Genomic DNA, 12,087 nt, shown 5'->3' with positions numbered 1-12,087 from the left:
TAGCCCGGCGGGCTAGGGCAATGACAGATTTCTGGGAAGTAGTAGGTTTGGGAAACAGAGGCCTGGGAGAATGTGGACTCAGGGTACATGGGTCTGCGAGGTGTGGGTTGGGGGGGTTCAGGGAACACGGGCTTAGGGCTCACGCATTTAAGGGAACACAGGGCTTGGGAACTCTGCCTTGTGGCCAGTAGTTCTCAGGGAAAGCTGTAGCCCTTTGCCCTAGGGGAAGGGATTTACCTTCCCACAGCTTCCGAGTTCAGTGTTAGAAACCCACAGTTTTACCCTGAGGAAGCACTCATTTGTTGCAGTCTCTCCAGACTGACATTCAGACACTTCCTGCTTTGTAGTTTCCTGAAACAGCTCCAGTAGGATCGTGTCACCTCTCAGCCGGTCCTGGGGTCCATGTGGGTCTTTCCTGGGGAGCTGTGCGGATGCTTTTTCGTCAGCTGGCGGGACCTTGGTGGGCCCTGCATCCAGCTCGCACACACACTCCTGGGGCTGCAGGGGGACTGCGGGGTGGGGATCCCTGCTCCTAGCGGCCTGGCTCACTGTAAACGGTAAAGTCCCCTTGCTGGCCCTGAGGACAGGCACGAACTGCTTGCCAGTGGCTCCCGCTCTCACACTCCCTCAGTTCCTTTTTCTGACTGATGTGAATTTTTCGTCAAAGTCACCTACAGTTCCATCCCACTTTCTGTTACCAACAGCAGCAGAATACACATTCTTCTCAAGTGCACATGGAATGTTTCACAAGCTAGACCATGTTAGGCCCAAAAATTTTCAACAGATTTGAAAAAGTTGAAATCATACAAAGTATCTTTTCAGGCCCATGAGAATGAAGCTCAAAATCAACACTAGAAGAAAAACTGCAACATTCACAAAAACGTGGAAATTGAACAACATGCTCTTAAACAACTAATGGGTCAAAGAAATCACAAGGGAAATTAGAAAATACTAGAGAGGAAGGAAAATGAAACACAGCATATCAAAACTTAAAGGATGCTGTGAAGGCCGTGCTCAGAGGGAAACTTACAGCTGTAAACACCTACATTAAAAAGACAAAAAATTTCAAATCAATGATGTAACTTCACACTTTGAGGGAAAAAAAGAAGGAAAAACTAAATCCAAAGTTAGCAGAAGGAAGGAAATAATAAAGTTTGAGAAGAGAGATGAAGTAGAAAATAGAAAGACAGTAGAGAGAAAGAACAAAACCAAAAGTTGTTTTTTTAAAAAAACTCAATAAAATTGGCAAATTTTAAACAGACTGACAAAATAAAAAAGAGAAAAGATTCAAATAACTGAAATCAGAAATAAAAATGGGCACATTACTACCAACCTTACATAAACAAAAAGGATTATGAAAGAATATTGTGAACAATTTTATGTCAATAAATATGATATTCTAGAGAAACAGTCAATTTCCTGGAAACAGAAAATATCCAAACTGACTCAAAAAGAAATAGAAATCTCAGGAGACCTATAACAAGTAAAGAGATTTTTTAAAGAGTTCCTATCATTTCTTTTATCTTTTTTTAACTTTATTTTGTACATTTAATAATTGAAAATATAAACAACTAAAAAGAATACACAGTTGAATAAAAACATACATTTCTCAATTAAATGTACTGGATACCTATAAAAAATTTTTTTAATCACACAATATATTTGGTTCATAGTAATACAATCATACAGTATTTGTCCTTTTTTGTCTGGCTTGCTTCACTCAACATAACGTTCTCCATGTTCATCCATGTTGTCACATGCTTTACGACTTCATTTCTTCTTACAGCTGCATAATATTCCATCATGTGAATAGACCACAATTGTTTTGTCCATTCATCTGTTGGTGGACACCTGGGTTGTTTCCAACTTTGGAAATCATGAATAATGTCACTGTGAACATAGATGAGCAGATGTCTGTTCGTGTCACAACTCTCAGTTCTTCCAGGTATATACCCAGTAGTGGTATTGCAGGGTCATGTGGCAACTCTATATTCAACTTCTTTAGGAACTGCCGAATAATCCTCCACAGTGGCTGCACCATTCTGCATTCACACCAACCTATCTCTCCACATCCTCTTCAACACATGTAGTTCTCTGTCTTTTTAACAGTGACCATTCTGATAGGTGTGAAACGATATCTCACTGCAGTTTTTATTAGTATTTCCCTAATCGCTAGCAATGTTGAGCATTTCCTCATGTGTTTTTTTGCCATTTGTGTTTCTTCTTCATACAAATGTCTATTCAAGTCTTTTGCCCATTTTTTAATTGGGTTGTTTGTCTTTTTATTGTTGAGTTGTAACATCTCTTTATATACCCTGGATATTAAACCCATATCAGATGTGTGATTTCCAAATATTTTCTCCCATTGAGATGGCTGCCTTTTCACCCTTTTGACAAAGTCCTGTGAGGTGCAAAAGTGTTTAATTTTGAGGAGGTCCCATTTATCTTTGTTTTCTTCTGTTGCATGTGCCTTGGGTATAAGATCCAAGAAACCACCACCTACTACAAGTTCTAAAAGATGTTTCTCTACATTTTCTTCTAGTAGTTTTATGGTTCTGGCTTTTATATTAGGTCTTGGATCCATTTTTAGTTGATTCTTGAATAGGAAGTGAGATAGGGGTTCACTTTCATTCTTTTGGTTATAGATATCCAGTTGTCCCAGCACCATTCATTGAAGAGACTATTTTGTCCCATTAACATTAACTTGGTAGGTTTGTCAAACACCAGTTGACTGTATAGGTGAGGGTTTATTTCTGGGTTCTCAATTCTATTCCACTGATCAATGTTTCTATCCTTATGCCAGTACCATGCTGTTTTGACCACTGAAGCTTTGTAATATGTTTCAAGGTCAAGCAGTGAAATTCCTCCCACATTACTCTTCTTTTTTAGAATGCTTTTGGGTATTCAGGTACACTTTTGCTTCCAGGTGAATTTGATAATTGTCTTTTCTAACTCTGTAAAGTAAGCTGTTAGGATTTTCATTGGTGTTGCATTGACACTATAAGTCAGTTTGGGTAAAACTGACATCTCCATGATATTTATTCTTCCAATCCATGATCACAAAATGTCTTTCCATTTGTTTAGTTTCTTTTAGCACTGTTTTGTAGTTTTCTACATATAGACCCTGTACTTTTTTGGTTAAATTAATTCCTAGGTATTTGAGTCTTTTTGTTTCTATTGAAAATGGAATTTTTCCCCTGATTTCTTCCTCAGTTTGTTCAATACTAGTGTACAAAAACATTACTGATTTTTGCATGTTGATCTTGTATCTTACCACTTTGCTGAATTCATTTATTAGCTCAAGTAGCTTTGTCGTGAATAATTCAGGATTTTCTAAGTACAAATCATGTCATCAGCGAACAGTGAGAGTTCACTTCCTCTTTTCCTATTTGGATGCTTTTATTTATTTTTTCCCCATCTAATTGCCCTAGCTAGAACTTCTAGTACAATATTGAGTAACAATGGTGACAGTGGGCATCCTTGTCTTGTTCCTGCTCTTATAGGGAAAGCTTTTAACCTTTCCCCATTGAGTGTGATGTTGGCTGTGTGTTTTTCATATATCCCTTTTATCATATTGAGTAATTTTCCTTCTATTCCTATTGTTTGAAGTGTTTTATCAAAAAAGGATGCTGGATTTTGTTGAATGCCTTTTTTGCATCAAATTGAGATTATTGTGTGTGGTTTTTTCCTTCAATTTGTTAATGTGGTGTATTGTGTTAGCTGATTTTCTTAGGTTGAACCAGCCTTGTGTACCAGGAATAAATCCCACTTGGTCGTGATGTATAAGTCTTTTGATATGCTCTTGGATTCGATTTGCAAATATTTTGTTTAGATTTTTTGCATGTATGTTCATTAGAGAGATTGGTCTGTAATTTTCTTTTCTTGTAGTAACTTCATCTGGCTTTGGTATTAGGATTATTCTGGCTTCAGAAAATGTGTTGGGTAATTTTCTCTCCTCTTCAATTTTTTGGAAGAGTTTAAACAGGATTGGTGTTAATTATTTTTGAAATTCTAGGTAGAATTCACCTGTGAAGCCATTTGGTCCTGGGCTTTTCTTTGCTGGGAGATTTTTGATGATGGATTCAATCTCCTTAAATATGATTGGTTTGTTGAGTTCTTGTATTTCTTGTGGCATCAGTGTAGGTTGGTTGTGAATTTCTAGGAATTAGTCCATTTCATCTAGATTGTCTAGTTCATTGGCATACAGTTTCTGATAATATCCTCTTACAATTCTTTTTATTTCTGTGGGGTCAGTTGTAAACTCCCCCCTTTCATTTCCTTTTCTTTCTTTTTTTTTTTTTTTTTTTTGCATTTTTATTGTATTTTTTGAAGATACATAGATCACAAAAAATGTTACAATAAAAAATATAAAAGGTTCCTATATAGCCCCTCCCCACCCCCACTCCTCCCACATCAACAATCTTTTTCATCATTGCGGCACATTCATTGCATTTGGTGAATACATTTTGTTTCTTTGTTTTGTTTTTAAAGATTTATTTATTTATTTAATCCCTCCCCCCCCCCCCCCCCCCCGGTTGTCTGTTCTCTGTGTCTATTTGCTGCTTCTTGTTTCTTTGTCCACTTCTGTTGTCATCAGTGGAACGGGAAGTGTGGGCGGCGCCATTCCTGGGCAGACTGCACTTTCTTTCACGCTGGGCGGCTCTCCTTACCGGGCGCACTCCTTGCGCGTGGGGCTCCCCTACGCGGGGACACCCCTGCGTGGCAGTGCACTCCTTGCGCGCATCAGCACTGCGCATGGGCCAGCTCCACACAGGTCAGGGAGGCCCAGGGTTTGAACCGTGGACCTCCCATGTGGTAGACGGACGCCCTAACCACTGGGCCAAGTCCGTTTCCCTGGTGAATACATTTTGGAGCACTGTTGCACCACACGGATTATAGTTTACATTGTAGTTTACACTCTGCCCCAGTACATTCAGTGTGTTATGGCAGGCTATATAATGTCCAGCATCTGTCCCTGCAATATCATTTAGGACAATTCCAAGTCCCAAAAATGCCCCCACATCACATCTCTTCTCTCTCCCTGACCTCAGCAACAACCATGGCCACTTTCTCCACATCAATGCTGCAATTTCTTCCATTACTACTCACAATAGTTTCATAGTAGAATATCAGTAAGTTCACTCTCATCCAGATTTTATTCTTCCATCCTGTGGACCCTGGGATGGTGATGTCCACTCCACCTCTATATTGAGAGGGGGTTTAGATTCCTGAGTGTGTTGGAGTTGGACTCAGATGTGACCTTTCTACACATGCCTCTTCTGTCACTCTTATTGAACCTGTGGTTGATGCTAGGGTTGTTGTATACTCAGGAGGCTTGGATCTCTGGACTGTCATGTGCCAGCTGGGCTCTGAGCCTCAGCAGAGTTGCATCTCCTACCCTCTGGTTCATTGGACTTACCCAGGTCAGCTAACAGAGAGGTGAAGATGGTCAACCACCACACCAGGGGACCAAGAGTGCCTACAACTGCAAGCAGGAGAATTGCATCCATCATCCATGTGGAATCTGATTGTACTTATTTGCATATTCTCCCTTTTTTTCTTTGTTAGTCTAACTAGGAGTTTGTCAATGTTATGGATCTTCTCAAAAAACCAGCTTTTGGTTTTGTTGATTTTCTCTATTGTTTGTTGTTGATGTTGTTCTCAATTTCATTTATTCCTGCTCTAATCTTTATTATTTCTTTCTTTCTGCTTGCTTCGGGATTGGTTTGCTGTTCTTTTCTTAATTTCTCTAGTTGTTCAGTTAAATCTTTCAGTTTAGCTCTTTCTCCTTTTTAAATATAGGTATTTAAGGCTATAAATTTCCCTCTCAAGACTGCCTTTGTTATATCCCATAATTTTTGATATGTTGTGTTCTTGTTTTCATTTATCTCAATATATTTAGTGATTTCACTTGCAATTTCTTCTTTGACCCACGGATTATTTAGGTGTGTGTTGTTCAGCTTCCACACTTTTGAGAATTTACTTTTTTCCTTTCTATTATTAATTTCCAGTTTCATTCCATTATGATCTGAGAAGGTGCTTTGTAAAATTTCAATCTTTTTATATTTATTGAGTGCTGCATTGTGCTCTAACATATGGTTTATCCCGAAAAACGATCCATGGGCACATGAGAAGAATGTATAACCTGCTGAGTTTGGATGCAGTGTTCCGTATATGTCTGTTAGGTCTAACTCGTCTATCATTTTGTTCAAGTTCTCTGTTTCCCTGTTGATCTTCTGTCCTGTTGTTTTATCTAATGATGTGAGTGGGATGTTGAAGTCTCCAATGATTATTTTAGGGATGTCTATTTCTCCCTTCAGTTTTCCCAGAGTTTGTCTCCTGTATTTTGGGGCACCTTGGTTAGGTGCATAAATATTTATTACTGTTATATGTTCCTGATGGATTGTCCCTTTTATTAATATACAATGGCCTGGGAAGCAGCCTTGGCCCAGTGGATGGGGTGTCTGTCTACATGGGAGGTCCGCGGTTCAAACCCTGGGCCTCCTTGACCCATGTGGAGCTGGCCCACACGCAGTTCTGATGCGCTCAAGGAGTGCCCTGCCACGCAGGAGTGTCCCGGCGTAGGGGAGCCCCACACGCAAGGAGTGTGCCCCATAAGGAAAGCCGCCCAGTGCAAAATAAATTTCAGCCTGCCCAGGAATGGTGCCGCACACACAGAGAGTTGACACAACAAGAAGATGTAACAAAAAAGAGACACAGATTCCTGTGCCACTGACAACAGCAGAAGGGACAAAAAGAACACTCAGCAAATGGACACAAAGAACAGAGAACAGGGCAGACGGGGAAGGGGAGAGAAATAAATGAAATAAATCTTTAAAAAAATATGTACATATACAATGGCCTTCTGTATCTCTTATAACTTTTTTGCATTAAAGTCTGTTTTGTCTGATATTAATATAGCTATCTCTGCTCTTTTCTGGTTACTAATCACATAGTGTATGTTTTTCTAACATTTCACTTTCAGCCATTTTGTATTCCTGGATCTAAGGTGAGTTTCTTATAAGCAGCATATGGATGGCTCATTTTTTTATTCATTCTGTCCGCCTGTATCTTTTCATTGGAGAGTTTAATCCATTCACAATCAGTGATATTACTGTAAATGCACTATTTACTTTAACCATCTTATTTTTAGTTTTCATATTTCATATATTATTTTTGTCTTTCATTTTACTCTTTTGGTTATCCTTTCTGCTGTTCTTTCTTCTATATTCTCCAATCCTGTCTCTCCTGTCATTTTTTTCAGGTTCTAAGTTTTCCTTTAATATTCCCTGCAAAGTTCGATTCTTTTTTTCAAAGTCTCTTAGTTTGTTTGTTTGTGAATAATTTATACTCAACTTCATATTTGAAGGACAATTTTGCTGGATAAAGAATACTTAGCCAGAATCGGCGGCGCCGCGGGGACACAGCCGAGCGCGGCGAGCGGGGCCGGGACGCGGGGGCCGGGCGCCATGGCGCGGGCGGGCGCGGGCCGCTAGGGGGCTCCCCCGGCGCCCCGGCTAGAGCGCCCGCCGCCCCCGCCTCAGCGGCCTCCGCCGCGCGCGCGGGGCCGAGGAGCGGGACGCGGCCTCCGCCGGGCCCGGGGCGCCGAGCGCCGCCGCCGGCATGGACCAGTGCGTGACGGTGGAGCGCGAGCTGGAGAAGGTGCTGCACAAGTTCTCGGGCTACGGGCAGCTGTGCGAGCGCGGCCTGGAGGAGCTCATCGACTACACCGGCGGCCTCCGGCGCGAGATCCTCCAGAGCCACGGCCAAGACGCTGAATTATCAGGGACACTTTCACTTGTTTTGACACAGTGCTGTAAGAGAATAAAGGACACTGTTCAAAAGTTGGCCTCGGACCACAAAGACATCCACAGCAGTGTTTCTCGGGTGGGAAAAGCCATTGATAAGAATTTTGATTCCGACATTAGCAGTGTTGGCATAGACGGCTGCTGGCAGGCGGACAGCCAGCGGCTTCTCAACGAGGTGATGGCGGAGCACTTCTTCCGGCAGGGGATGCTGGACGTGGCCGAGGAGCTCTGCCAGGAATCCGGTCTTTCTGTAGACCCAAGTCAAAAAGAGCCATTTGTGGAGCTAAACCGAAAATTAGAAGCATTAAAAGTCAGAGTTCTGAGACCTGCTCTGGAGTGGGCAGTATCAAACCGAGAAATGCTCATAGCCCAGAACAGCTCTTTGGAATTTAAGCTACACAGACTGTATTTTATTAGCCTGTTAATGGGTGGAACTACAAATCAGCGAGAAGCATTACAATATGCTAAAAATTTTCAGCCATTTGCCCTAAATCATCAAAAAAGATATTCAAGTTTTGATGGGAAGCCTCGTGTATCTGAGACAAGGGATCGAGAACTCACCTTACGTTCACCTGCTCGATGCAAACCAGTGGGCTGACATCTGCGACATCTTCACGCGGAACGCCTGTGCCCTCCTGGGGCTCTCCGTGGAGTCCCCGCTCAGTGTCAGTTTCTCAGCAGGTTGTGTGGCGCTGCCAGCTTTAATTAATATCAAAGCCGTGATTGAACAGAGGCAGTGCACTGGAGTTTGGAACCAGAAAGATGAATTACCTATTGAAGTGGACCTTGGTAAAAAGTGCTGGTATCATTCTATATTTGCCTGTCCCATTCTTCGTCAGCAGACCACAGATAGCAATCCACCCATGAAGTTGGTCTGTGGTCATATTATCTCAAGAGATGCCCTGAATAAAATGTTTAATGGGAGCAAATTAAAATGTCCATATTGTCCAATGGAACAAAGTCCAGGAGATGCCAAACAGATATTTTTCTGAAGGAATAACTTTAGTTTGCAGTTTGAAGGAAAGCTGTGATAGATTTCAAATTTGCTTTTTGCTGTTTTCCTCTACTCCAGCTCTCATTGAGAAGTCAGCACACTTGCATTTGAACTCTTTTTGTAGCCATGGGCTGCCTGCTTAAAATTCGATCCTGAATTTGGCAGGCTGGTGTGACAAGTCTTCCGCCAGAGCAGAGCGGAATGAGTACTATTGTGTCTTTGCTTTCATTGCCAAGAGGTGCTTGTTTTAAAGGTGCGTTTCAATAAAATGAAATTCTGAAGTTAAAAAAAAAAAAGAATACTTAGCCAGTAGTTTTTCTCTTTCAGTATCCTAATTGTATCATACCACTGTCTTCTTGCCTCCATGGTTTCTGAAGAGAAATCTGTGCTAAGTCCTACTGGATGTCCCTTGTATGTGATGGTTTGCTTTCTCCCTTGCTACTCTGAGAATTTTCTCTTTATCTTTCACATTTCACATTCTGAGTAGTGTGTCTTGGAGTAGGTCTATTCAGATTTATTCTGATCAGCATTCAGTGTGCTTCTTGGACATGTAAGTTCATTTCTTTCATGAGAATAGGGAAATTTTCAGCTATAATCATATATAGCTGAAATACTCTTTTTGTCCCTTTTCCCTTCTCTTCTCTTTCTGGAGTTCCCATGACACATATATTGTTGTGTTTTGTGTTGTCATTCAACTCTCTGAGCCCCTGCTCAATTTTTTCCATTCTTTTCTCTCTTCAATTTTAGCTGTTCTGTCTTCACTATCACTTATTCTTTCTTCTATCATTTCAATTCTGCTGTTGTATGCCTCAAATGTGTTTTTTTAAAGATTTATTTATTTATTTCCTCCCCCACCCATTGTCTGCTGTCTGTGTCTATTCACTGTGTGTTCTTCTGTGTCTGCTTGTCTTCTCGTTAGGCAGCACTGGGAACTGATCCTGGTACCTTCTGGAGTGGGATAGTTTGGAAACAAAGGCACGGTGGTCTTGCAGGAAGAGCCATGCTGTTTCCATGGCTACGCTTTTAACATAGGAATGAGGCAATTAAGCCTTTCAGGTCAACAGGATGAAGCTGTCTGGGCAGGGAGAAATATGAACAAACACACTTTGCAGTGTGAAAGGAATACTAAATCTTTGTACTCTGAGATAAGTTCTTTAATTTACAAGTATTGTCAATGTGTAGCTATAACTGCTTGTTATCACAATAGCTTGAGTATATATAATACCACTTGGAGATAATAAAGTTGTCTGATGAATCTCTACTCACAGAACCCCTGATCCCAACTCTCTCTCTTACTCTTTGTTTCATTCCCGATACCCTTCAGGCCCAAATCTCCAACATCTGGTGCCCAACATGGGGCCTGAAGAAGTGTCTTCCAAAACAGTATCGAGAACCATGGAAAGGACTCCTATGAGGGTCGTGAATGATGTCCAAAAAAGTCTGCCTTGTGTCTTTTTGGTAAGTAACATTTCCGTGGATCATCAGGGTAATGGGTAATCAAACGGGACATGTGGAAGAATATTCACAAGTGTTAAAAACCTTGTTGAAAACTACTGGGGTGCCTGTAAAAACCTCTGAGTTACTAGAATTGTTTATTTTAATACAAAAGTATTGTTGGTTTCAAACTCAGGGGCATAATGTTTTAAATTTGAAACAGTGGAGATGTGTAATGAAAGCTTTACAAAGAGCATATCAAAGAAGGGAATCCATTCCTTTATCTGTGTGGGCCTCATGCCAGCAAATTGCTGCTGCTTTAGATCCTTTACAATCAGAGGAAGGTGACGAAGAAGAAATTACTCTATTTTCAAAACCCATAGACAAACAGAAAATGGAGGGCCATTCGAAAGAACTAAATTCTGAGCCAAAAGGCAGAGGAGAGTCTCCTGGCTTTTGCCTAATCCTGGTACTAATATTTTTATAGATAAGAAAATAACTGCCTGCTCTAATGAAATGTCCAATCTCCACATATCTCATCCAGGCACATAGCTTAGCTTATATCCAATTCAACCTACTGCACCTGATGAGCTGTCACTTATGGCTGCCTCGACCTCAGCACCTGGAATTTTTTTCAGATATGGCAGATGCTTTACGCTATATTAATAAGATAGTTGTTCCCAACTCCACTCCTCAAACACCTTTAATGCACTGCTTATTGCAAGGATCTCGACAGGGGATCCGGAGGCCATGCAATTATTATCAGCTTTTCTGGTTATATTACAATCAACTCCATCAGGAGTGCTGAGTTCCTCAAGGAGGTGCTGAGTTCCATCATGAACCAATACCTTTTAAACTACTGAGAGATTTAAAACAGGCAAATGTGCTAAATAAGGCCCTTGTTAGTGAAATCAGAGAAAACTCTGTTAAAGTGTTAACTAAGATAAAGAAACTATTCTGGCAGCAACTCTGTAAACCCCCTGCTGTCTACATGATAATGTAGCTATGGACTGTGGGGGTTAATAGAATTAAACTGCTAGAAAAGGAGAAAAACATTGCAATACTGGTGTTCTGTTTTGTTTCCATGCTAATTCTGATTGGGCCTAGTTAACCAAAATAATAAAATTAGTACAAAATTTTTTATCAAGGTGTTAAAAGGAATTTTCAGTTTTGAATCAATAGCTTACTCTTAAACTTCAAGTTTCAGTGCAGTCTTAAAGAATAATAATCCAAAAAATGTGTATTAACTCTCTGTCTAAAACTGCTAAATAAAAGCTTAACTGCATTTCTGCAGCTCAAGTTATCTTAACTGATTGCTGATAACCAATAAAAGTGTTTCCAAGCATAAGCTTGCATGTTACAGATAACATGGATTCCAGAAGAAATCTTAAAAACAGTAAAATCTAAGATGTGAAATAATGGAGAACTTGAAAACAGCTATACTGAAAATGTAAGAAAGTAAAAATTGAGTCAAATGGTAAACTTTATGTTTCTATTGGTGTGTTGTACATGTTTTGTGTTTGTCTGTTTGTTAAACGTCAGTGTATATTATGATACCTCCAGATGGTAATATAAATTAATAAATAAAAATTTCTAAAAGAGCTCTACTCAAATGACCAAAAATTAAATAAGTGCTTATATTAATACATAAGTTTAAATGTTAATGAGATCTCTACAATAATTAAAATTGTAAGTCTTAATTAATTAAATTGCTATCTCTTCATAAAAAATGATTCTTCCCTAAATTGAAATGAATAGTTTATTTTTCTTCACAAAATAAAATAAAAGATGTAAAACTTGAATAAATATTTTAAAAGGTAAAAGTTTGTAGAAGTGCTAACTAAAATTTGA

General features: G+C 40.0%; 1 pseudogene; it reads left to right on the top strand.

Moving 5' to 3' along the window:
• Window positions 1-7,559: 7,559 nt before the first annotated feature.
• Window positions 7,560-9,083, top strand: LOC131274352 (E3 ubiquitin-protein ligase RMND5A pseudogene; annotated as a pseudogene).
• Window positions 9,084-12,087: the final 3,004 nt, after the last annotated feature.

The sequence above is a fragment of the Dasypus novemcinctus genome, chromosome 18 (genome assembly GCF_030445035.2).
Source record: "Dasypus novemcinctus isolate mDasNov1 chromosome 18, mDasNov1.1.hap2, whole genome shotgun sequence".
Taxonomy (NCBI): Eukaryota; Metazoa; Chordata; class Mammalia; order Cingulata; family Dasypodidae; genus Dasypus; species Dasypus novemcinctus.
Note: the sequence above shows the minus strand (reverse complement) of the source record. Positions and strands in the feature narration are given on the sequence as shown.